The sequence below is a fragment of the Drosophila arizonae genome, chromosome X (genome assembly GCF_054131065.1).
Source record: "Drosophila arizonae isolate 15081-1271.41 chromosome X, UAZ_ARI_1.0, whole genome shotgun sequence".
Classification (NCBI taxonomy): domain Eukaryota; kingdom Metazoa; phylum Arthropoda; class Insecta; order Diptera; family Drosophilidae; genus Drosophila; species Drosophila arizonae.
The window spans coordinates 33,727,175-33,755,043 of NC_142927.1; the positions used below are offsets into that span (position 1 = coordinate 33,727,175).

At 40.9% G+C, this 27,869-nt stretch overlaps 1 protein-coding gene across 10 annotated transcripts in view; it reads right to left on the reverse strand.

Moving 5' to 3' along the window:
• Positions 1 to 23,849, reverse strand: part of LOC108617795 (regulator of G protein signaling 7) — a 150,585-nt gene extending 126,736 nt beyond the window's left edge. For 7 of the 10 annotated variants that reach the window (XR_016271179.1, XM_089474979.1, XM_089474978.1 and 4 more), the window contains exon 1: positions 23,415 to 23,554. The gene's annotated coding sequence lies outside the window, so the exon portion shown is untranslated. Of the gene's footprint in view, positions 1 to 7,414; positions 7,606 to 23,414; positions 23,555 to 23,710 lie in introns of those variants that run through there. The other 3 variants (XM_089474976.1, XM_089474974.1, XM_089474975.1) reach the window with 3 other exon arrangements.
• Between the last annotated feature and the right edge of the window lie 4,020 nt (positions 23,850 to 27,869).

The window sequence follows — 27,869 nt, forward strand, 5'->3', positions numbered from 1 at the left end:
GTTACTGTTTAGCGATATATGATCCCTCGCACTATATGCAATGCCAGCGTTTTCAGGGCTTAGGGCTAGCTTCGATTATAAGAATTATTGTCACTCAGAGTTAGTTGATTTTTGGAAATAAAGAACGTCGGTCGTCGCCACGGAATTATCCAAGTCTTCTCATTTCACGCAACATCGTTGTTTTATAACAAGTGTTAACGCCGTTATTCTGTACGTGTTTATCCACCCTAATACCAGAATCCAAAATATTTTAACTGAAATATCTTAACTTACATACATTTGAACATTATGATCATATTCTGAAAGTTTCTGTGCCGATCTGGCATCACGCTTATTCTCAATCGATATTATCGATAAAACACGATCTCTCAATTTACCATCGTTAGTTAATATGAATTAAGATAACACTTCTTAAGCTTGAGCGCGTCATACCACACGTACATATGTCGTATCATAAAATATCCTATAAGCTTAAACAAATAAAAATAATAGAGATAATGTGTTATAATTTAATAAACATCATAGCAAATAGTTATAACCAAGCATCATTCCCATACTGGTATCCCCATCTCCATACAATCCCCATATTGGTGACCCCTAGTTCAAACACGCGCCGGTAGGTTTTCAATAAATGAACTTCTTGATCAGCAACATACGCTGACGATCAGTTCAGTAGCAAACATTTTAGCTACTCAATTTTACAATACGAGTGATCTCAAACAAGCTTCTGCCAACAAAGAAGTGCAACAATTTCACAATTCGTCGCAAGGGTCTCGGCATTTACACGCACATAGCCAACACACGCTATTTCACAACGAAGCGACCCGCGAAAAATGAACTGCACAACAAGATGGCTAACGAAGAAAATTCAACTGAAGCGGGGATACCTACAGAAGATATATCTAACATGAATTCCATTTTAAGCATATTATCATTCCCTCAACTAAATTCAATAACATCTATTGAAATGTTTTTCACCAAACTCGAAAGCTGGTTTGCGCTGCAGGGCATTGGCATGCGTAAAGAGCACGAGAAATACACTGCCGTACGCAGATCCAAAATATCTGGAGCAAGTGCATGAACGAGTGAACGAGCCAACTTGAAATCCATACACCACACTGAAACAATCAATTCTCGCCAAATTCGCAGAATCTGAAATAGTACGCCTCGATAAGCTCGCAACAGGTATTCAACTCGGCGATGGACGCCCTAGCCATCTGTTAAGTCAACTACAGCAAACGAATGCTACTAATGATGAAACTGTTGTCCGTCGTTATTGGATTAAACGCTTACCACCTGCAGCTCGAGCTGTCGTCGTTGGAATTGTTGAGAGTGCCCCAAATACACCACTCAGCCAACTTGCTACCACAGCTGATGCTGTCATAGATTCGCTCAACTACTCAGGTGACAACATCCAAGCAGTAACATCTATCAATTCCGAGGATACATCATTAGCGACTCGCATGAGTCGTTTTGAAAAACGGATCGACGACCAAGAAAAGTGTCTCCATGAGATAAGCAAAAAACTTTCACAAGTCTTGCCAACAACAACAATCGTCGATCTCGCAGTCGTGGTCGCTCATCAAGCTACCAACGCAATACTTCACAACAGAACAACAACGTGAATCAATATTGCTGGTATCATAGCAAGTACGGCAGTCAAGCTCCATGAAACTTCAAGTCAAACAACAACGGGACAAAAAACTAATCACCCCCATCGAGGTTTCAAAAGGCAGCGTCGATGGGCAGCTCCTACATGCCTTTCAAAATAGCCCAAAACTTAAAATTGAAGTACATAGCATTTCCACTTCTAATCGCTTGTTTATTCCAGATGCTAAATCTGGTCGAAAGTTCCTCATAGACACCGGTGTAGACATTTCTGTAATACCCACCTCAACAATAAGCCGACGATTAAATATCTGCAAGGACAATGCAGCCAACGGATTCACAATCAGTACATACGGAACAACTCGCCTTACATTCGACCTTGGCTTGCGTCGTCCTTTCACGTGGAACTTCACCATAGCAGACACTACAATACCAATCCTAGTATCAGACTTCTTGCAGCACTTCAACTTACTCGTCTTAATGTCGACAAGGAAAATTAATCGACGCGCAAACACTACTTGCACGTAGCGGCATCTGCAGTCTACAATCGCTGACCACCGTCAAAACATTTGACACATCCTGCCATTTCGCCTAGCTTTTTGAAGAATTCAAGGACATCACTCAGCTCAACCTTGTAGCCCCTAAGCCCACAACATCGGATGTCACCCACTGCATAGACACCAGAGGGCCTCCCACCTTTGCAAAGCCACGTCGACTAACTCCAGAAAAATTGAAAGCAGCAAAAGCTGAATTTGAATATCTGCTTAAAATCGGAGTTTGCCGATCATCAAAAAGCTCATATGCATCTCCCTTACACATGGTACGCAAACCCTCAGGTGATTGGCGACCATGTGACGATTACAGAGCTTAAAACTCCCAGACAATTCCTGATCGATACCCGTTACCTCATATACAAGACTGCACCCATATTTTCTATGGCAAGAAAATATTCTCAAATTTCGATCTCAACCGTGCCTTTCATCAAATTCCAATAGAACCTGGCGATATCCCTAAGACAGCTATAACCACACCTTTCGGTTTATTCGAATTCACATATATGACGTTTGCATTATGCAACGTTGCCCAAACATTCCAACGTTACATGGATACCGAATTCAGAGACATGGATTTTGTTTTTGTCTACATTGATGAAATAGCTGACATCCGCTGACGAAGAACTACACAAACTTCATCTAAAACAGGTTTTCGAACAACTTCGACGCTATCACCTCACAATCAATCCTGGTAAATATAGTTTTGGTCAAACTTCAATCAAATTTCTGGGACACAACGATAACTCCAATGGCATAACACCTCTGCCTGACAAAGTCAAAACAATAATCGATTTTCCGTTGCCCAAAGTAGCAAAGGAACTTCGACGCTTTCTGGCAATGATCAACTTTTACAGAAGATTCTTGCCCAAAGCCATCACACATCAAGCACCACATGTGCACACATTATTAAGCAACGTTTTGTTTGGCCCTCTATGCACACCGATGTCAAAAACATTGCATACCATGCCAAAGGTCAAAAGTTACACGTCATGTTCACTCACCACTGCAACAATACGCACTCACATCTCAACGATTCGAACATATTAACTTGAATCTGATTGGACCACTACCCCAATCAGGACAATACAGATACTGCCTCACAATCATCGAGCGTTAGCATCGCACTCTCAAGGTTTCAATTATGTGCCAAAATAGGAGCGGGTGGCCCAACAAGTTGCCAATCATACTGTTAGGACTACGATCAGCCCGATATTCAAACCACAGCCTCACAGCTTGTCTATGGCACAACGCTTCGCTTGCCAGGAGAATTTTTCCACATAAATAGACATTTTCAACCACAAACAGAGTTCGCGCAAGAGCTAACAAGGATTCTGATTGATCTACGACCAGTTCCAGCTGCCAACCATGACACTGCTAAGCCATTCGTTTTCAAGGATTTAGCAGAATCGACACACGTTTTTCTGCGTAATGACACTGTACTTGAGTCATTACAACCTCCATACGATGGCCCTTTTAAAGTAAAAAGCAAAAAGCCAAAGTTCTTCATCATTATTATCAAGGGACGAGATACTAAGTTTTCTATTGACCGCCTCAAGCCTGCCTACATCGAATCAGAAGGACAACTCACACCTACCATCGCAATCACGCCATCATCATCACCTTCACCACAGCCAGTTCCCCAATAGATTACAAACCAACCAACTGGAAGACCTCGCCGCACAATTAGACTTCCCGCTTCACAACTTGAAGTCTAGGAGGGAGTACTGTGGCGATCTGGCATCACGCTTATTCTCAATCGATGCTATCGATAAAACACGATCTCGCAATTTACCATCGTTAATTAATAAGAATTAAGATACCATCATACCACACGTACATATATCGTATCATAAAATATCCTATAAGCTTAAACAAATACAAATAATGGAGATAATTATCATTGTGTTATAATTTAATAAACATCATCGCAAATAGTTATAACCAAGCATCATTCCCATACTGGTATCACCATCTCCACATTTCATTAAGATTGTACGTCTAGAAATTAAATTATTCAACAAATAAATTCTTATACACTGCAGCGCAGTCCAAGCGCTGCTTGCTGCGCAGTTAGCAGAGCGCGTTCTAAAACGTGAGTGTGTATGTATGTGTGCCTAAAAGAAGAGCAGAGTGATAAGAATATCAGATTGAAGGGCTCAGGGTATCTCCTAGTCGAGCAGTCTCGACTAGAGCTTTCTTACTTGTTTTACTTTGACCTCATCGCAAACTAGCACGGCATACATTTTTTCGATAATGCCCTGCAGATTTTCTAATAATTCTCGATTAAATCCAGGAACAAAATTTTTTAAAATTTCCCATCGATTTAATTGTTTCTTACACGGGAGTTTCAAATTAAGAACATCCCTAAAATAATCATAGGCCCTAGCTGAATAAAAATGAACATTTTGGGAAATAACTTTTTCAGCGCTGTTATAAACATGATTTTTTTCTTTTCAAAAGCATTTTACATAAGACTTCTGATTGTTGTGAAACATGAGGTACATTTTTAACTGTCGTGAGGATATTAACATGCTTTTTCACCATTCTGGCTCTTTGATAAATATTTCTGTGCCTATGAGCATTTTTCAAAGATAAAAATCTTTTTTTTTTTATACCCTGAACCCATTTTTGATAGGAAATCAAGGTATAATGGTTTTGTTGAAATGTATGTAACAGGCAGAAGGAGGCGTGGCAGACCCCACAAAGTATATATGTATATTCTTGATCAGGGTGACGAGCTGAGTCGATTTGAAATAGTTACTGTTCCAGTTCAGGGGATCTCGTAGTCGAGCAGTCTTGACTAGAATTTTCTTACTTGCTTAAATTATAATTCTCTTTCTGTACATTCTGAAGACTCCATTTCATAATATATTTATATATTGCTACATGTATGAGCATCTGTATGCCTGTGTGCGAAGCTCTTGCTGCCTTAGAGCCCCGAGTTTGCATTTGGTAGATCTTTTGAACTGCAAATTATGGGGTAATCATTGTAGAAGCATTTGTGTGCCTATGGGCCTTTACATGTGCATGTGTGTATGCATGGGACATGAGCATTGGCGTGTGCGTACCACACACAGGATTGTGTGAACGATTCAAATTGCAAAATCGCGTTTATATTTAAGCACCTAATATTATGTCAATGATCGTGGGTTTGCCTATCATAATGAATGATTAAAACAAGTAAGAAAATTCTAGTCGAGAGTGCTCGACTAGATACTACCCTGAACCCAACAAATAAAAATGCTCATTTAGTATGGCTGAAATTTCAATTTCGATGTATTTAAAAATATAAATCAAATACCAAACTCATTTAATAAAATATAAAAATATTTTGAAACAATTAGAAAAAATTAACACCAGTTGCATCGATCGGGATTCGAACCGCGACTCCTCGATCGAGCGCCATGCTGCTAACACACTAGGCCACCTCACTCCTGCTAGTGGCGCTGGCAAAACTCAAATAGATTCATTGCTGCAGCGCCATCTACCAAAACTAAACGAAACTAACTGCTGATGTGATTCTAAGAATCTGCTAGAATAACCAAACCATTAAAAACGCACATAAAGTATAGTTAAAATTTCAATTTCGGTGTATTTAAAAATATAAATTAAATAGAAAACGCATTTATGAAAATATAAAAATATTTTGAAACAATTAAAAAAAATTAACACCAGTTGCACCGATCGGGATTCGAACCGCGACTTCTTGATCGAGCGTCATGCAACTAACACACTAGGCCACCCCACTCCTGATGGTGGCGCTGGCAAAACTCAAATAGATTCACTGCTGCTGCGCCATCTACCAAAACTAAACGAAACTAACAGCTGATGTGATGTTTTTGTTGTAGCTGCTGCACGTGCGTTTGTTAATTGGCCAAATATTTGATTATTTTTTATTAATTTTTTACTGAACGGAATTTAATGAAACTTTCAGCATATGATCTATATATTATATTGAATATTTGAGAAATTAAAAAAAATCTGATTTGAACTTGAATGTTTTTACTCGATAAAAACATAACGGGATGATTTATCGAATTTTAAAAGCAAACTCGACGTCCGCGCTGTATATACGGTCATTTTAAAAAAAAATTCAAGTCTCTAGCTCTTATATCTTCGGAAATCGACGCGTTCAAACATACGGACAGACGGACGGACGGACAGACAGACAGACGGACAGGGCCAAATCAAGTCAGCTCGTCGCCCTGATCGTCTGCCACGCCTTCTTCTGCCTATTACATACATATCAACAAAACCATTATACCCTGATTTCCCATTGAAAATGGGTTCAGGGTATAAAAAGGTGGAAGATCTGATATTTCCAATTATAGAGGCATTGCGAAATTATCTGCTATTCCGAAGTTATTTGAGAAAATCATAACATCGGCCTTGCAGCATTTTTGCAAATCGATTATTCAACCATCTCAACATGGTTTTGTTCAAAATCGATCAACGTCCTCTAATTTACTTGAGTTCACTTCGCTTGTTAATGACAGCTTTTCTAAAAAATGCAAACCGATGTTATTTATACGGACTTCAGTAAAGCATTTGACTCAGTACATGATCACATACTAATTCTTAAGCTTGGACGCTTAGGATTTTCACCTAGACTTGTGTCTTGGATTTCATCCTATTTAATGGGTAGAACCCAAAGAGTCTTGCTGAGAACAGCTATGTCGAAACTTATCTTTGTTTCGTCTGGTGTACCTCAGGGTAGCCATTTGGGCCCATTGCTCTTTTCTCTTTTTATAAATGACCTTCCTAGTTGTATCTCGTATTCCACTATATTTATGTATGCTGATGATGTAAAACTTTGCCTTCATACTCCAGGGCAAATGGACATCTTCACCTTCAAGATGACCTAAATGCATTTCAACTTTGGTGTGTGGCAAACCAGCTTGACCTAAATTGCTCAAAGTGTATGACAATGACCTTCAGTCGTACCGTTCCTCTAATTGTTGATTATAAAATTAGCAATATTTCCTTACGACGCATCTTTACAGTCAAAGATCTTGGTGTGTTCTTTGACTGTAAACTTAACTTCAATCTTCATATTTCTACCATCATTAATGAAGCCAAAAGATCCTTTTACTATCAAGCGCTTATCCACTTCGCTTGTCCTATCTTAGAGTATTGCTCTGTTGTATGGTCTCCGCAGCATAAACTGTATCAGGATCGTATCGAATCGGTCGAAAAACAGTTTCTTCTCTTTGCCTTAAGAGACCTTAGATGGGACAGTACTTTACGATTACCTTCTCATAGTAGGCTCCAGCTTGTTGATCTTCCATCGCTAACCAATCGCAGAATCATTTTAGGAATTGTTTTTCTGCATAAATTGATTAGTGGTGATATTTATTCGGCCTCTTTGTTGGGCCGTCTAAATTTTTCGGTTCCGTCCCGAGCAACTAGATATAATCGTCCGCTTCGTTGGAGCTCTCTCTTCCTAAAATAAAAAGTTTACTTCTAGCTTATCTTATTTAAATCACTCACAATGCCCAGGCATAAGCATAAGCATTGGTATATATTTTCGTTGCCTATGTTGTGTAGTGATTTCTCAATTCTATCCTATATTCTATTTTGGCTCTTTCCTTACTCTTTTCTTTTTATTATACCCTGAACCCATTGAAAACGGGAAATCAAGGTATAATGGTTTTGTGAAAAGTATGTAACAGGCAGAAGGAATCATCGCAGACCCCATAAAGTGTATATATTCTTGATCAGGACGACGAGCTGAGTCGATATAGCCCTCACCGTCTGTCCGTATATTATTCGACAAATAAGTTATCATAATATTGCCCCCACTGCAGCGCAGCCCAAGCGCAGCCGCTGCTTACCGCGCAGTTAGCAGAGCGCGTGCTTATGTATGTGTGCATAAGAGAAGTCAAGAATGATTAGAATATCAGCTTGGAGGGTCCAGGGTATCTCCAAGTCGAGCAGTCTCGACTGGAGCCTTCTTACTCGTTATTTCTTATTCTTTGTATAAACTTTTCTTGCAACTTCTTTTAATACCTTCATTTTTCTTTTTCTATACTAAATTTTTTTTATGTTATTTATTTTTTAATTTTATTAATTTTTGTTTTTGTTTTTGTTTTTTTTTTATCATTTATTTATTTATTTTCTTTTAATAAGAATTATTTTAATTATTATGTTCGGTATAGTTAATAAATCTACATTTAATATTTTTTTTAAGTTTTCTTACTAACACTTTCTTTTTATAGCTTCATTAGTATCACTGACCATATTCATATATATGAAGAAACTACATCCACAAGAGAAGTTATATTTGTTTATTGACAATCTTAATATAAGTTGCAAGTTGGTGGTGGCTAGGATAGTGCGCGATGCTTGCGGAACGGCCGTAAAGCATTGCTTCGCAAGCACTGTGCGCTACCTTAGCCTGGGACAGCTCGTCTTCTTATTCGCTCGACTCTGCGGAGCTCCATCATCACTAGGGCCGCGAAGGTGCTTGTTAGTTCCCAAGCTTCCTCCGATTCCAGCATGGCGTTGACAATGTTGTCCGCTCTGATGGAGCGGCCCACGAACTCTTCCAGACGACGCCTCTCCTCCAGGAACCGTCCACATTCGAAAAGAATGTGGTTGGCGTCTTCCACATGCCCTCGCTCGCACCAGGGGCACTCGTCAGATTCCTCGTGGCCAAAGCGCTTCAAATAGCTCCGAAAGCATCCATGACCCGAGAGGATCTGCGTAAGGTAGAAGTTAACCTCGCCATGTTTGCGGTTAACCCATGGTTCAAGCTCCGGGATGAGCTTGTGCGTCCACCGCCCTTTAGCTGAGCTATTCCACCTTCTTTGCCATCGTGCGATGCTGTTCGCCCGGACAGCGTTGAGTCGCGTAGGCCCGTGCGAATTCCGCTCCACGGCCTCGGCGACCAAATACTCCAGTGGCACCATACCGGCTATGACGAGCGCCGCGTCATCGGAGATAGTCCTGAAAGCGCAGCTGACTCTGATTGCGCTCAGCCTGTAGATCGCGCAAATGCCTCGGCTGTAGCTCGGCGTTGCCATCGCTCTTGCCCATATTGGCGCAGCATAGAGGATGACAGACCTAATGACGCTCATTAGGAGGTGACGTCGTTGCTGTTTAGGTCCCCGCGTGTTAAGCATGATTCTCGAGAGAGCTCTACAAGAATCAGCTGCCTTTTTATGCACATATTCTAAGTGCTCGCGGAAAGTTAATCTTGTGTCTATCATGACACCAAGATATCTTATCGCCCTCTTTGACGCAATGGTGACGCTGCCGATCTTTATATTGGCAGTTTCCACTCTTTTGCGACTGCTGACTAGGACAACTTCAGTTTTGTGTGCCGCTAGCTCGAGCCCAGCTCCAGTCAACCAGCTTCGTATGCGATTGATACTTTCGCTGCACATATCCTCTGTATCTTTGAGTTCCTTTCCTATGGCTACGACAGCTACATCATCTGCAAAGCCAATGGTGTGCGCACCTGCTGGTAGTTCCAAGCGCAGCACGCCGTCGTACATGATGTTGCATAGGAGAGGCCCCAGCACTGAGCCTTGGGGTACTCCAGCTGACACTGTATGAGTTTGGGGACCCTCACTCGTGTTGTATACCAGTGTTCTTCCTCTGAAGTAGCTCTTTATTATCTCTTTTAGATATTTAGGGATATTATATTGTGACAGCGCATTCAGTATCATATCCCAACTAGCTGTATTTAAGGCATTCTTTACGTCCAGGGTCGCAATAATGCAGTACTGCTTCGTCCCATGCTTCCATCTTGTGCCATGGATGGCGGAAGTGGCCAGACCAACAACTTTGTTTAGCGCATCCGTTGTTGACCGGGCCTTCCGGAATCCAAATTGGTTTGGTGACAGGCCGCCGGCGCTAGTAATCGCAGTCTCCAGTCTAGAGCAGATCAATTTCTCAAACACCTTTCCCATGGTGTCTAAGAGACAGATCGGTCTGTATGAAGATGGCTCATCTGGTGGTTTGCCGGCCTTGGGTAGCAACACCAGGTTCTGGGCTTTCCATTTTGCCGGGAACGTCTCTTGATATAGACATTCGTTGAATAATTCAGCGAACGTACTAAGGTGCAAGGCGAGGGCTAGCCTTAGCGCTCGATTTGGGATCCCGTCCGGCCCTTGAGCACTGTTGGTTCTAAGACCCCGGAGAGTTACTATGATTTCTTCCTCTGTGACTAAAACAATTTCAGTGCTCGTTGAGCCCTGATCAGCAGACTCGGACCCAGGGGCGTGAATGGAGCTTAAGCTTTCTGGAAAGAGTGTTTCCACAATCGATTTAAGCTCCAGACAATCCGTAGGCTGCACCTGTCTACCTGCGTATAGTCTTTTAACTACTATCTTATATGCCCTGCCCCAAGGGTCATATTCGGCTGAGTCGCACAACTCTAAAAAGCATTCTCTTTTGCTTGCCCGAATGGCCCTCTTCAGCTGTCTTCTAGCTGCCTGGTAAGCTAATTGTTTCTCAAAAAACGTAGACCTACCGCGAGCCCGTTGGTAGCTTCTTCTCGACTGGATGCATTTGCGACGAATGTCACCTATTTTTGCATTCCACCAATACGTAGGCTCTTGTTGTCGCGTGAACTGCTTGCGGCGTAACATGCTGCTATTGCAGGCACTCTGTATTTGGGCTACCATTTGGCATGCTCTGATCTCAGCATTACCAATTGTGCCCAGAGACTGAATGGCCTCTGAAAAGACCGCGGGATCAAAAGTATCTAGCCGATACGACTCCCTCCACAAGGTTGACGCCCTGGCAGGTGGCTCACCTATTGTGAATAGAAGTGCCGTATGATCGCTGCCCGTATAGCTATCGCAATGGCTCCATGTTGCTCCCCGAAAGAGGGATGAAGTGACAAAAGTAATGTCGATAATAGATCCGTATTCAGCCCGACTGAAGGTGTACTCGTGGCCAGTGTTGAGCAGTGCAACATCTAGTGTCGCGAAGATCTCACATGTGTGCTTCGCAAGCACTATGCGCTACCTTAGCCTGGGACAGCTCGTCTTTTCGATCGCTCGACTCTGCGGAGCTCCATCATCACCGTGGCCGCGAAGGTGCTTGTTAGTTCCCAAGCTTCCTCCGATTCCAGCATGGCGTTGACTAAGTTGTCCGCTCTGATGGAGCGGCCCACTGCCTCTTCCAGACGACGCCTCTCCTCCAGGAACCGTCCACATTCGAAAAGAATGTGGTTGGCGTCTTCCACATGCCCTCGCTCGCACCAGGGGCACTCGTCAGATTCCTCGTGGCCAAAGCGCTTCACATAGCTCCGAAAGCATCCATGACCCGAGAGGATCTGCGTAAGGTAGAAGCTAACCTCGCCATGTTTGCGGTTAACCCATGGTTCAAGCTCCGGGATGAGCTTGTGCGTCCACCGCCCTTTAGCTGAGCTATTCCACCTTCTTTGCCATCGTGCGATGCTGTTCGCCCGGACAGCGTTGAGTCGCGTAGGCCCGTGCGAATTCCGCTCCACGGCCTCGGCGACCAAATACTCCAGTGGCACCATACCGGCTATGACGAGCGCCGCGTCATCGGAGATAGTCCTGAAAGCGCAGCTGACTCTGATTGCGCTCAGCCTGTAGATCGCGCAAATGCCTCGGCTGTAGCTCGGCGTTGCCATCGCTCTTGCCCATATTGGCGCAGCATAGAGGATGACAGACCTAATGACGCTCATTAGGAGGTGACGTCGTTGCTGTTTAGGTCCCCGCGTGTTAAGCATGATTCTCGAGAGAGCTCTACAAGAATCAGCTGCCTTTTTATGCACATATTCTAAGTGCTCGCGGAAAGTTAATCTTGTGTCTATCATGACACCAAGATATCTTATCGCCCTCTTTGACGCAATGGTGACGCTGCCGATCTTTATATTGGCAGTTTCCACTCTTTTGCGACTGCTGACTAGTACAACTTCGGTCTTGTGTGCCGCAAGCTCGAGCCCAGCTCCTGTCAACCAGCTTCGTATGCGATTGATACTTTCGCTGCACATATCCTCTGTATCTTTGAGCTCCTTTCCTATGGCTACGACAGCTACATCATCAGCAAAGCCAATGGTGTGCGCGCCTGCTGGTAGTTCCAAGCGCAGTACGCCGTCGTACATGATGTTCCATAGGAGAGGCCCCAGCACTGAGCCTTGGGGTACTCCAGCTGACACTGTATGAGTTTGGGGACCCTCACTCGTGTTGTATACCAGTGTTCTTCCTCTGAAGTAGCTCTTTATTATCTCTCTTAGATATTTAGGGATATTATATTGTGACAGCGCATTCAGTATCATATCCCAACTAGCTGTGTTGAAGGCATTCCTTACATCCAGGGTCGCGATGATACAGTATTCCTTCGTCCCCTGCCTCCATCTGGTGCCTTGAATAGCGGAAGTGGCCAGACCAACGACTTTGTTAAGCGCGTCCGTTGTTGACCGGGCCTTCCGGAATCCAAATTGGTTTGGTCACAGGCCTCCGGCGCTTGCAATCGCAGTCTCCAGCCTAGAGCAGATCAGTTTCTCAAACACCTTTCCCATGGTGTCTAAGAGACAGATCGGTCTGTACGAAGATGGCTCATCTGGTGGTTTGCCAGCCTTGGGTAGCAATACCAGATTCTGGGCTTTCCATTTTGCCGGGAACGTCTCTTGGATCAGGCATTCGTTAAATTCGAACGTACTTGGGTGCAAGGCGAGGGCTAGCTTTAGCGCACGATTTGGGATCCCGTCCGGCCCTGGAGCTGTGTTGGTTCTAAGACCTCGGAGAACTACTGATATTTCTTCCTCTGTAACTAAAACAATTTCAGTGCTCGTTGAACCCTGATCAGCAGACTCGGACTCAGGGGCGTGAATGGAGCTTAAACTTTCTGGAAAGAGTGTTTCCACAATCGATTTAAGCTCCAGACAATCCGTAGGCTGCACCTGTCTACCTGCGTATAGTCTTTTAACTACTATCTTATATGCCCTGCCCCAAGGGTCATATTCTGAGTCGCACAACTGTAAAAAACATTCTCTTTTGCTTGCCCGAATGGCCTTCTTCAGCTGTCTTCTAGCTGCCTGGTAAGCTAACTGTTTCTCAAAAAACGTAGACCTACCGCGAGCCCGTTGGTAGCTTCTTCTCGACTGGATGCATTTGCGACGAATGTCACCTATTTGCGTATTCCACCAATACGTAGGATCATGTTGTCGCGTGAACTGCTTGCGACGTAACATGCTGCTATTGCAGGCACACTGTATTTGGGCTACCATTTGGCATGCTCTGGCCTCAGCATTACCAATTGTACCTAGAGACTGAATGGCCTCTGAAAAGACCGCGGGATCAAAAGTATCTAGCCGATACGACTCCCTCCACAATGTTGACGCCCTGGCAGGTGGCTCACCTATTGTGAACAGAAGTGCCGTATGATCGCTGCCTGTATAGCTATCGCAATGGCTCCATGTTGCTCCCCGAAAGAGGGATGAAGTGACAAAAGTAATGTCGATAACAGACCCGTATCCCGCCCGACTGAAGGTGTACTCATGGCCAGTGTTGAGCAGTGCAACATCTAGTGTCGCGAAGATCTCCAGTAGGATACGACCTCTGGCATTTGTTGTGGGGCTACCCCATTCTAGCGCCCAGGAGTTAAAATCTCCAGCTATAATGGCCTTCCGACCCCTAGCATCCTCGGCAAGCTCTTCGAGCACCGTCGTGAATTCACTGAGCTGCATGCTGGGGGCCAGATAGCAACTGTAAAGCCACAAGCTACCATATCGGCCACGTACGAACCCATTGAATGACTTAACATTCGAAAGTACGTTCGTTGAGTTGCCGCATACCCACAACGCAGCTTTGCCATTAACGTCTGTTGACCATGTCCTAGGGCAGCTGGTTCTACAGTGGTGAGGCTCACTGAGAAAAGCTACATCCATACATTTTTCCCTAATGGTCTGCTCTAGAAGATCTTGGGCAGCAACACAATGATTTAAGTTAAGCTGCAAAAACCTTAACATTTCATTTTACGAGCAGCTTCACGGTAAGATGGGCACTTGAAGCTGCCTGCTAAATGGTCCGTCTGCTTTTCACCTTTCCGGATGCAGAGGCTACATTTTGGTGGCTTGGTGCATGCTTTGGCACTGTGACCCATCTCTCCACAGCTGAAACAGGCGCCCTTTAAGTCACAGTCGCTGCCGCAGTTTGCTGCCATATGACCGTAATCGAGGCACTTGAAACAGCGTTTAAGCTGCTCCACGGCTCGGCTACGGCAAACTACCCATCCTATTCTAATTTTGGGCAGCTCGAGCAGAGTTTTAGCTTTCCCAATTGGAAGAGCAACCGTAGCTCTTTGCTGTCCACCAAAAGCTGGCCGAAGCGATTTGATAGCCTCAATGGGGAGTGAGCTATCCTTCAACTCCACCCTAATTGCCTCCAAGATCTCCTCTTTGGTCGCTAACTCATCTAGATCGCGAATCTCAACTTGCGCCGATTTGGTAAGTGTTTTAACTACCGCTCGGTCTCCTAAGGCCTTGCCTACAGCTTCGTGCAGAGCCTCAGCGCTATGCTCCGGCTTCCTAATCAGTTGCAGTAAAAGGTCCCCCTTAGCTGTCTTCCTAATGCCTTGAACGTCGCTGCTCAGATGCTTCAAATTTGGGTCGTTTTTAACTACACGAAGCATGTCCGCATAGCTGCAACCCCCTACGCCTGAAATCGCAATCGCGTCAGTCCTGGGACGTTTTTGCATAGGCTTTCGCCCTTTGACGACTGTCCAGCTGCTCTGGTTTGTCTGTCGGGCGGCCTGGTTTGAAGTTTCAGATTCAGCTGAAGCCCGTAGAGCCATTGGTTCTTTTGGGTTCGCTGCACTTCTATTGGGCCTCGGCTTTTTTGAGGGAGTTTTCCTCTGTTCGGAGGCAACTTCCCTCGACCGCTTGGGAGTATTGCTACCTACTGTAGCACTAATGCTCGCTGCCTTAACGTTTTCGCCTACTTTTTTGAGTGGCGTGGTCTGCACCTCACAGTTTTTAACCGAACGGTTGCAGAACGCTTCGGCCGTCTTGTGAAGGCTGACCAGCCTAGCCAGCTCCTCTCTCATTAAGGCATTTATATGCCGGTGACCCCCAAATAAGGCAGACAAACCCTCTAGTGTAGCTCCTATTTGAGCTAACGCTTCTTTTAGTGACTTGGATGCCTGGCACTCATCCACTGGAGCCTGGTTAGAAGTCGACGGCTGCGCCAACACCCTCTGTTGTTGCTGCGGCGATCGCTGCAACGAGGAACGACGCGCAAAAGCTTGCAGCTCGTCCTCCATCATGGCATCCATTTCTGCTCCGACTACCACGGCGTGAAGCCTGTAGTGGGCAATGGCTACTACTATAATCTGAGTTTACAACCCGCAGTAACTTAAACTCAACTTGACTACAGCGAGAGCCCGAAAGTATGCACTACTTTTAATAACTGCTACTTCACTCCAGCAGCTAGGTTGCTGTCTTTGCTAAGGCTTAGCAACTCACCAACGTTAGTGAGCAGCTGATTGCCCGATGCAATTTCCAGCACTACTAACAGCTGTTAGAGTGAATGCACCTGATTTTTATTATTGCGCAAGTGTGACGCCTAAAGTAACAAAATTTACGCGCCCACAAAAGACAAGGAAAGGAAAGAAGCCCTGACGCCAAAACACTGACGCTATCGCCCCCCCCCCCCCCCCCTCTCTTGCACCACCGAATTATACCGCTTGGGAATTCCACGAACCGCCGCGCAGTAAGTCTCTGGTAGTTTTTTGAGGTCGCTGGGTACGTCGCGCCCACAGCAAACACGTTGACTTCAGTTCTTTCCACTTTCACAGGGGAAACACAGTTCAAGCTATTGTCTACGATGGACCACGATGACATCGACCGCACTCCGTGAAAACGCAACTCGAACTCTCTGTGTGTGTGTGTGTGTGTGTGTGTGTGTGTGTATGCGTGTTTTTTGTGTAAGCTGAAAGACTCGAACCGTAACCGTGGTATATATGATTGTATCTAAATACATGCAGGATACTGTTGATACGCTTTTATTTTACTGTTTAGGTCAATGTGGTCAGATATAGCCAAATGTCACATAAACCAGTTGCGAATCAAGCAAAATAAAGTCCTGAAGCTTATCTTTAAGCTTCCTTAGCATCATTCTACGATTGATTTACATTGTCGAGCCAATACTGAACTGGTAGACATTAGACTATCGCGACTATCGCAAAAATTCATAACCAAGTGTCAGGAATCATCATATTAACATACAATGACGAACTAAATTATTGGCACAGCAAGGCTTTAAAACTTTATAGCAATTTTTCAAATATTTTGAAACGTTTTTTTGATGAAACAAAAAATTAACCAAATAGGATAGAGGATCTTTTAAGTTACACAAAAAAATATTCCGAAAAACTTCCGTCTTGCTGTCCGTCCGTCTGTCCGTATGAACGCAATCTATTTCGGCGTTATTGAAGCTGGAGACTTGAAATTTAGAACACACACTCGTGTATATCTCCGATTTATAAAGTGTTAAAATTTTCCCGATCCGCCCACTAGGGGCGTGGCAAATCGGAAAATGAATTTTTCGATATACCAGAAATCATGTTTGTTGAAGAGCTAGAAAGCTGAAATTTGATATGTAGGTCCGCGCCGATCACCCAAGATCACAAGCTATGGCGGATATATCTCCGCCCATTAGGGGCGTGGCAAATCGGATAAAACTGTATCTCCTAAAGTTATAAACCTAGAATGCTGAAATTTTGCATGTAAGCTGATGTTTTAATTCTATGAAGATTGGTGAAAAAATTATATATCTACGCCCACTAGGAGCGTGGCAAATCGGCAATGAAGATATAGTGATTTTTCGAATTCTGCTATATTTTAGGCACTATTGATGCTAGAGACCTGAAATTTTGTATATTTGGGTTGACCACCCACGTCCAACGAGCTATGGCAGATATATGTCCGCCTATAGGGGGCGTGGCAAACCGCAAAAGTTTATATGTCCTACAGTTTAAGAGCTAGAAGCTTCAAATTTGGATAGTTAAGTTACTGGTGGCCTCCTCTATCGATGCCCCAAAACTAATTTTTAAGCCTCTTTAGGGGCGTGGCATATGGATAAATACCCTGTAATTTTCACATTTTTTGAGCGTAAGAATTCAAATTTTGCATTTAGGTAACCGGTTTCTCGTTCTAAAAACTGGCTAAAATTGAGGAGTCTACGGCCACTAGGGGCGTGGCAATCGGCATTTACAGTGCCCGAATTGCGACATTTATATGCGTCAGCTATCTATTTATGTATTTGTACACATAAGTAGGCTTAATAGGCATTGATAGCACGGAAGGAAACATTTTTATAAAATTAATAAAATATAAAAAAGCTAAAATAAAAAAAATTTGCAATTTATAAAAAAAGTGTTTTCAGCGGGATTTGAACTCGCCCCCAACCCAAACAGCATGTTTGTCAAAATAGCTAAAATAAAGATCGTCGGCGCTTCAGCCTACAGCACCTTCGCGTCGTTTCGATCAAGAGTAGTTAAAACGAAATCGCATTATTGTTATGACGCCGCATAGCAAAGAAAAGCCAGTGTAGCGGCTGGAAATTCAAAAACAATGCAAAGACAAATCAATCGCAACGGGATTCTTAGAATATGATAGAGCACGCATTTATGTGTACATACATACACACATACAAATGAGCGCGTGTATAAGGCTGGAATGCTTGATGCTATGCGTACAGGCTTACATATATAATTATATATATATACATATGTATGTATTTAAGAAGAAACAAATTTAAACTTATAAAATTATTAGACTAAGAAAATGAAAAGCATTAAGTGCCATTCAGTCAAGCTCGCACCTTCCCAATAAAATATCTATTTTATAAAAAACGAAATATGTATGAAAAAATAAAAAAAATAACACAGTAAAGGTTCGAACCTCCCCTACTCTAACATTACTTGCGTCGCCCTTAGCACCCGCGCCACTGCTTTACTCGAGCACTCAGTTGCTAAAATAGAATAGCTTAATAAGAGAGCGTCATCAGACAAAACTACAGTAACGGCTAGAAAGTCCAGAAATCAATCGAAATTCTAAGAATGTGAGAAAAGGCGCGCTTCTGTCTGTACGCATAGAATAGACGATGAGTGTGTGCACAAGCATAGGAAGATCGCGCTGATCTGCTGTTAGCTTGAAGCCGGTATCCAATGTATGGATATAAATATATAACAAGTAAGAAGGCTCCAGTCGAGACTGCTCGACTAGGAGATACCCTGAACCCTCCAAACTGATATTCTAATCATTCTGGACTTCTTTTATGCACACATACATACACATGCACGTATTAGCACGCGCTTTGCAAACTGCGCAGCTAGCAGCGGCTGCGCTTGGGCTGCACTGCAGTGTGGGCAATATAACGAGAATTTATTTGTTGAATAATTTCTTTTGTAGACATACGATCTTAATGAAACTTTTAGAGCGTAATCATATGGCTTAAATGTGTGTACATTTCAAAGCACAAGTCTCTAGTACTTGAAATGCGTTTTTTACAAATTGGGGGCGAAGGGGGCGTGGTATCCAAAATCTGTAAACTACAAAATTTTTGTATCGATTAACTTTATATACAACGCAAATTTGAAGTCTCCAGGTCTAAAAGTGTTCAAAATAAGCTGAAAAAACATTGTCGATTTTTCGATTATTCTCGATAAAAAAGTTATCGGATGAGTTATCGAAAAAATAAAGCAAACTTGTACTGCCTATGGTATACACGAGTATGCTTGCCAAATTTCAGCTCTCTAGCTCTTATATCTTCTGAGATCCTTTTGCTCATACGGACGGACGGACGGACGGACGGACGGACAGACGGACAGGGCTATATCGACTCAGCTCGTCGTCCTGATCAAGAATATATATACTTTATGGGGTCTGCGATGATTCCTTCTGCCTGTTACATACTTTTCACAAAACCATTATACCCTGATTTCCCATTTTCAATGGGTTCAGGGTATAATAAAAATCAAAATTGTATAAATTATATATGTATGTAATTTGAATGCAATAGCTATCGATGATTTTCCAATTTTAATGGCATCATGCCGTGTTTTTTGCTGCGCACTAGACTTCAAAATTGCACTATATACTCTGGTTGACAGCGTTTGGGCTGTGAATGAGTCTTCTGCTATCGGTATCGCCCGATTGCAACGTTCTTACTTGTTTTTTTTTTTTAACAATTTGACCGATTGTGCAAAACCATTTTGCATTGCACTATATGTTATGTTTCTTTATTTAAAGCTTTGCAAATTTGAATTTAAATATAAAAAATTTTGTAAGAATTTAGCATATTTTTTTACTTTTCTTAATAAGCTAAAAGAGACATCGATAGCTCAGAGGAAAATGATCCTGCATTTGGATGATCAAGGCAAATTTTATGCATAAACCAGAGAGATAATAGAAAGAAACCGATTTTCTATTCGAAGCTACGTGCAGTGCTCCAAGGAAGCCCGCAATCTGCAAAGTTCATAAACATACAGGTCGCCTTTAGTTGTTGAACAGCCATGAATGCAGGAAAATCGTTCGAAAGGTGCATGTGAATCCCAAAATAACATCTACACAGATTTCTGCTGAAGTTACAAAAGAAATGGGGAACGATATGCACCCGATTACGAAACGAAGAGTACTGCACATGGTCAAATACAAAGTGCGTATGGCTAGACGAAAACCGTGCATCAAAGATGCTTATAAAAACAAGTAAGAAAATTCTAGTCGAGAGTGCTCGACTAGATACTACCCTGAACCCAACAAATAAAAATGCTCATTTAGTATGGCTGAAATTTCAATTTCGATGTATTTAAAAATCTAAATGAAATACCAAACTCATTTAATAAAATATAAAAATATTTTGAAACAATTAAAAAAAAATTAACATCAGTTGCATCGATCGGGATTCGAACCGCGACTCCTCGATCGGGCGTCATGCTGCTAACACACTAGGCCACCTCACTCCTGCTAGTGGCGCTGGCAAAACTCAAATAGATTCACTGCTGCTGCGCCATCTACCAAAACTAAACGAAACTAACAGCTGATGTGATGTTTTTGTTGTAGTTGCTGCACGTGCGTTTGTTAATTGGCCAAATATTTGATTATGTTTTATTAATTTTTGACTGAACGGAATTTAATGAAACTTTCAGCATATGATCTACATATTATATTGAATATTTGAAAAATTTAAAAAAAAGAAAAATCATTCACAATTAGCTATAGAGGCATCTGATTTGAACTTGAATGTTTTTACTCGATAAAAACATAACGGGATGATTTATCGAATTTTAAAAGCAAACTCGACGTCCGCGCTGTATATACGGTCATTAAAAAAAAATTCAAGTCTCTAGCTCTTATATCTTCGGAAATCGACGCGTTCAAACATACGGACAGACGGACAGACGGACGGACGGACAGACGGACAGACCGACAGACAGACAGACGGACAGGGCCAAATCGACTCAGCTCGTCGCCCTGATCAAGAATATATATACTTTGTGGGGTCTGCCACGCCTCCTTCTGTCTGTTACATACATTTCAACAAAACCATTATACCCTGATTTCCCATTTTCAATGGGTTCAGGGTATAACAAGTAAGAAAGCTCTAGTCGAGACTGCTCGACTACGAGATCCCCTGAACCCTTGGAGCAATAGATACTTCAATAATTTTTCGCGTCTTTCAGCTTACACAAGAAACACGCACACACACACACACACACACACAGGCACGTACGCACACACAGGCACACATACACACACACGCATACAGACACACATACACACACAAGCACCCACGCATAAACACGCATGGGCTGCAGTGTGCGCTTACTATGAGAACTTAATTGTTTAATAACTTTTTTTGTGGACGTACGATCTTCATGAAACTTTCAGATTATGATTATAACATGAATATGCATATAATATGCATGTAATTGCCAAAGCACAAGTCTCTAGTATTTGAAATACGCTTTTTACAAATGTGAGGGTGAGGGGGTGAATTTAGAGGTGGGGGGTTAATTTTAACAAAAACCGAAATTGTATAAATTGCATATAAGCATACATTAAAAATTTGGAGACTCTAGCAATAAAGGTGTAGAAGATATAATTTTATAACTGGTTTTCGATAAGGTTTTTTATCGATAAAAAATGATCGGGATGAGTTATCGATTTTTAATGATAAACTTGATATGCGCGCTGTAATTACTTGAAGTAATAATTTGAAGTCTCTAGCTCTTATATCTTCTGAAATCGACGCGTTCATACATACGGACAGACGGACAGACAGACGGACAGGGCTAAATCAACTCAGCTCGTCACCCTGATCAAGAATATATATACTTTGTGGGGTCTGCCACGCCTCCTCCCTGTTACATACATTTCAACAAAACCATTATACCCTGATTTCCCATTGAAAATGGGTTCAGGGTATAAAAAGCGTTTGGAGTACGCTAAGGATTATTGGTTATTGAAGTCAAGTCTTCTTCTGTGATGAGTGGAAATTCAATATATTTCGATCGGATGGGCGTTAAACTGCTTAGAGAATGCCGAATACTTCGTTTTACAAAATCAAAATTACGGCAAGCCTTAAGCATGGTGGTTGTGGCGCGATGGTCTGGGGTTGCATATCTGCTGCAGGTGTGCCCGAATTGGTATTTGTAGACGGTATAATGGACAAACATTTGTATCTAAATATTTTGAGTGATAACCTTTAAAAAAATTCTGAAAAGCTACAACTACCAAGCTCGTTCACATTTCAACATGACAATGACCCCAAGCATTCTGCCCATATCGTCAAAATATGGCTACCGCCCATGTGTTACCGCACTCACCACTATCTCCAGACCTAAATAGAATTGAACGCTTGTGGAAAGAATTGGATAGGCGCATCTCAAATCGGGTAATAACAAAACAAGTCGACCTAAAACAAGCCCTTATTGAGGAATGGCAAAAAATTAGTGAAGACGTCACTCAAAAATAATTTTTTTTGATGCCAAACCTATTATTAGCCATTATTAAAGTTTAAAAGATATACATACCCAATGTTAATTATAGTTATTATCAAATTTTTTCATAACATTTTTATGTTTTTTAATTTTTTGTTTTTAGTGTGCCAATAATTTTGTTCAGAAAAATCGAGGTTTATTTTTGGTTATTGAATTTTTTAAAAAAGTGCGTTGAAGTTTTTCGCAATAATTTAATAAATACCCAATTCTATTTAGTACATTTCTTGTTTCACTAAAAAAACGTTAAAAAACAATTACAAAATTGCTTTAAAATTTAAAAACCTTGCTGTGCCAATCATTTAGTTCGTCACTGTATGTACATATGTATGTATAAACGCCCTGGCAAAGACTTGTATTTTTTTAGTGTTTAGTGTTTAATTTAATTTAATTTGGTTTGTAGTAAATATTCATGGGGCTTTCTATTTCTTTGTTTTTCCCCCAATAATAATTTTGTCCCCAAATAATAATGTTATCGCATATCCATATGTCATGTATGTATGTATGTATATAAATAAATATCTTAGCAGAAAAGGACCTTGTATTAGCCTAAACTCTTAAAATATTGTAAAATACCATTCACAAAATTATGTAGTTATAACAAAGAGTAAAATAAATTGAAATTGAAATTGAACATATGTATGTATGTATGTACATACACTTGTATGTGCATATAATTTAATAATATATGTATATATACATGTTGTATATATATATATATATATATATATATATATATATATATATATATATACATATATGTAATATATAAATAATGTGCAGTCTTATTTTCTACATATGTATGTATGTACGTACATACAGTAGTATTTAAATAGAGCCAATAAAAACTGTATGCATATGTATGTACATAAATTTACATATAAACATACTTATGTAAATATAAGATACAATATTTGTGTTATACATATGTACATACATATTTTTATGTATGCATGTACAATATGTAAAAATAATGTTTTGGATTTATTGTTTTTGATAATAAATTAAAATAACATTAATTTCTGGTGCGTTGATTGGTCACTGGCTATTTTCCGAAATTAGAGTAAAACTACAACGCTGGATAAAACATGCCGCAATTCACTCGAATGATAATAATAGTTATACTTATGTATATATACTTATGTATACTTATGTATCATATGTTTCAAGAGGTTGATAAATATTTTAATTTTAGGATAATAGGGTTTTGGCAAGCAAATTGAGATGTGAAGTTTTATGAGGTTCAACGAAAATTCGCAACAAGCTCACCGAAAGTAGGAGTACATTATTTCTCTATGAACTCCTCCGCTTCAATGCAAATATTTTGTCCTGTATAGGACCTATAATTTGTATATACATATGTATGTAGATTTTGTAGTTCGCAATATTCACACAAATTTATGTAGGTGGGTAGTATTTCACTAATACACGAAAAAAAATTTTATTCTACTATGAACTGCGTTTTTCTCAAATATTTTAATAAATATTTATAATAACAATATTTTTGGCATTTCATTGTTAATGTTTGTCTTTACACTGATACTCCGAGTAAATGATGCACTTACGACAAGGACGTCCACCGAACATGATAAACCTTGTATTCTCAGCTAGAAAATATGGAAAATAGATTTTTCTGCGCAGTGGGTCGCCGGTCTGCGCAGAGCCCCTTTAGAGAATTGAAATTTAAGAGAGAGACAAGTAAGGTATGTATGTATTAGCTAAGATAACAGCTTTCAGCTCACAATTCCCGTTGAAATTTCGTAGATATTTACTTTCCCTCTACTAAAATATAAAACCCTGGAACGGCCTCTCCTTGATGGAAGTCTGCAAAATACGATTTGTTTAATAACGGAATTGTTATTTTTATCGCATCGAAGCATTGTAGGAAAGATAATATTAAAACATAAGTGAAGGCATTGAAATAAATATAGTTGTACACAAAATACGAAATGCTTATAACATTTTAATAATTTAATATTAATTACATCGATGATTTCTCAAAGATTAGTCATATATTAAAACAATTAGTGTTTCGTTTGTAAAATGACTCTTCATATTTGTATAGTTGAACAGAAGTCACATTCATTGTACTGAAGCAAACAAGAAGACCGGTGCAGTAGGTGTCCCCAACTGAAAGGTACTATGTTCCCACCTTGAACCCATCCAAGCCGGGTTTACTATTCTTTTTATACCCTGAACCCATTTTCAATGAGAAATCAGAAGATATAAGAGCTAGAGAAATTGAAATTTTTTTCCTAGGTCCGTGTAAATATCGATACATTGTCCCGTTATTTTGTTATCGATTAAAAACAGTATCGAAAACCAGTAATAAATTTATATCTCCTACATCTTTAAAGCTAGTTTCCAAATTTGTTATGTATACTTATATGCATTTTATACAATTTCGATTTTTGTCGAAATTCACCCCCTCACCATTACATTTGTAAAAGGCTTATTTCAAATACTAGAGACTTGTGCTTTGGCAAATACATACATATCCATGATATAATCATAATCTGAAAGTTTAATGAAGAAACTTCATCCACAAGAAAAGTTATTGAACAATTAATTTCCCTTAGTAAGCCACCACTGCAGCCAATGCGTGTTTATGCTTGCGTGCGTATCTCTGTGTGTGTGCGTGTGTGTGTGTGTGTGTATGATGTGTGTGTATATGCCTGTGGTTGAAACAGCTATTACTCGCAGGGTTCAAGGGATCTCGTAGTCGGGCACTCTCGACTAGAGCTTTCTTACTTGTTATAACCTGAACCCATTAAAAATGGGAAATCAGGGTATAATGGATTTGTTAAATGTATGTAACAAGCAGAAAGAGGAGTGGTAGACCTCATAAAGTATATACATTCTTGATCAAAGCGACGAGCTGAGTGGATTTAGCCCTGTCCGACTGTCCGTCTGTCCACCTGTCCGTATGTATGAACGCGTCGATTTCAGATGCTGATGCATTTTATACGCTTTTTTTTATTCACCCCCTCACCCACATATTTGCAAAATATTTGAGACTTGTGCTTTAGCAAATGCATGCATATCCATGTTGTAATCATAATCAGAACGTTTCATGAAGATAGTATGTCGACAAGAAAAGTTATTAAACGATAAAGTTCCCATAGTAAGCCCAGACTGCAGCCAATGTGTGTTTATACTTACTAAAATACCACATAGAATGTCCTAGCGCTAAAATATTCATTTGATAGATTTAAACAACTCTAAAATGAATAGCCATGTTAATTAAAAATAGACAAAACAAGTAAGAAAGCTCTAGTCGAGACGGCTCGACTACGAGATCCCCTGAACCCATCGAGCACTTGATATTTCAATAATTATTCGCACACGAACACATACAGGCATACGCACGCACGTATAAACACGCATTGGCTTCAGTGGTGGCTTACTATTGGAACTTAATTGTAGAACAAACTTTTTCAACGCCGAAAAAATGTGCATAAGGGACTGCTCAACTTCGTATTTGCTCGGCCCAGTCTCTTGAGACTCGAGCAAATACGAAGTTGAGTCGCGGAATTTATAAATAATGCGTTAAACTGTTTATTTTTGATGCAAAAACAGATGCTAAATTACTTTTCAGTCGCATTCCGGTTTCTAAACAGAGAAGTGCTGTTTTGTTCATTATAGGTGGAAATGGATTTATACCCTGATCAACCAAAAGAATAACAAGTGGATGTAAAAGCCACATTCAGTGTCACTTTAAATCATTGCAAACAACGTTTTAGCTTTGTTAAATGCTTTATAATGTGGTTGGTGAAATTGTAATATTTTCTTTTAAATTATTTCTTTAAATGATCTTTTCTCTAATGTCCACATGATGATTAGAGCAGAATCATTGTGTATGTTTTTGTCGCAAGCCTCCAGAAACAGTAAACCGCAAAAAATAAAATATATTTTTTATGACGGTTTTGTCTTATCTCATGTATTTACAATTAAAAACAAGTAAGAAAGCTCCAGTCGAGACTGCTCGACTAGGAGATACCCTGAACCCTCCAAGCTGATATTCTAATCATTCTGCACTTCTTTTATGCACACATACATACACATGTATCCACACGCACGCATAAGCCTGCGCTCTGCTAACTGCGTAGGCAGCGACTGCGCTTGGGCTGCGCTGCAGTGTGTGCAATATTATGAGAATTTATTTGTTGAATAACTTCTTCTGTAGACATACGATCTTAATGAAACTTTTAGAGCGTAATCATATGGTGAATATGTGTGTACATTCCAAAGCCCAAGTTTCTAGTAATGCGTCTTTTACAAATTGGGGGAGAAGGGGGCGTGGCATCCAAAATCTGTAAATTACAAAATCTTTGTATCGATTAAGTTTATATACAACGCAAATTTGAAGACTCCATCTCTATAAATGTTCAAATTAGGCTAAAAAAACAAAATCCATTTTTCGATTATTCTCGATAAAAAAGTTATCGGACAATTTATCGAAAAAATAAAGCAAACTCGTACTGCGTATGGTACTCACGGGTATGCATGCCAATTTCAGCTCTCTAGCTCTTATAACTTCTGAGATCGACGCACTCATACGGACGGACGGACGGACGGACGGACGGACAGGGCTATATCGACTCAGCTCGTCGCGCTGATCAAGAATATATATACTTTGTGGGGTCTGCCACGCCTCCTTCTGCCCGTTACATACTTTTTCACAAAACCATTATGCCCTGATTTCCCATTTTCAATGGGCTCAGGGTATAACAAGTAAGAAAACTCTAGTCGAGAGTGCTCGACTATATACTACCCTGAACACAACAAATAAAAATGCCCATTTATTATGGCTGAAACTTCAATTTCGATGTATTTAAAAATATAAATAAAATACAAAACTCATTTAATAAAATATACAAATATTTTGAAACAATTAAAAAAGTTAAAGTCAGTTGCACCGATCGGGATTCGAACCGCGACTTCTCAATCGAGCGTCATACAGCTAACACACTACGCCACTCACTTCTGCAAGTGGCGCTGGCAAAACTCAAATGGATTCACTGCTGTAACGCCATCTACCAAAAGTAAACGAAAATAACAGCTGATGTGATTCAACAAATGTTTCTAGAAGAAGTTTGAATGTATGTGTGCACACGTATACGATGCTGTTGTAGCTGCTGCACGTGCGTTTGTTAATTGGCCAAATAATTGATGATTTTCAATTAATTTTTGACTGAACGGAATTTAATGAAACTTACAGCATATGATCTACATATTATATTGAATATTTGAGAAATTAAAAAAAAAATGAAAAATCATTCACAATTAGCTAAGGTTACAATTTTACAGGTTATGTTTTTCAGCCGGGGTCAGAGTCTCAGTCTGCCCAGGGCCACAACTTACAAGACATTTGTAAATTAATACGGGACTACACGTGGTTAGAGAAATGGGAGAGGGTGGGGAGTCATTATGTATTAAATGGCCACGCAGCCCGTACTCGCCGACCACGCCCGCACACGCTTGCACGTGGGATGGCTGCAGCGATCGAGTGGCGCGATCAAGCGCACTCTAGATTGCTGGGGTCGGGGCTACAAAGGCATATTGCGGGGTATTAGTGGGGCTGCTATCATTGGTGGATCGCAGATCGAGGAACGCCCAGCGTTGTCGCCGGCGTTCACTCCAGACCACGCGATTTTGTGTGCCAGAGTTTTGGCCTTCTGGCGAACAGGATTGCCCTCGTTCTAACCACCAGTTAGTGTTGTT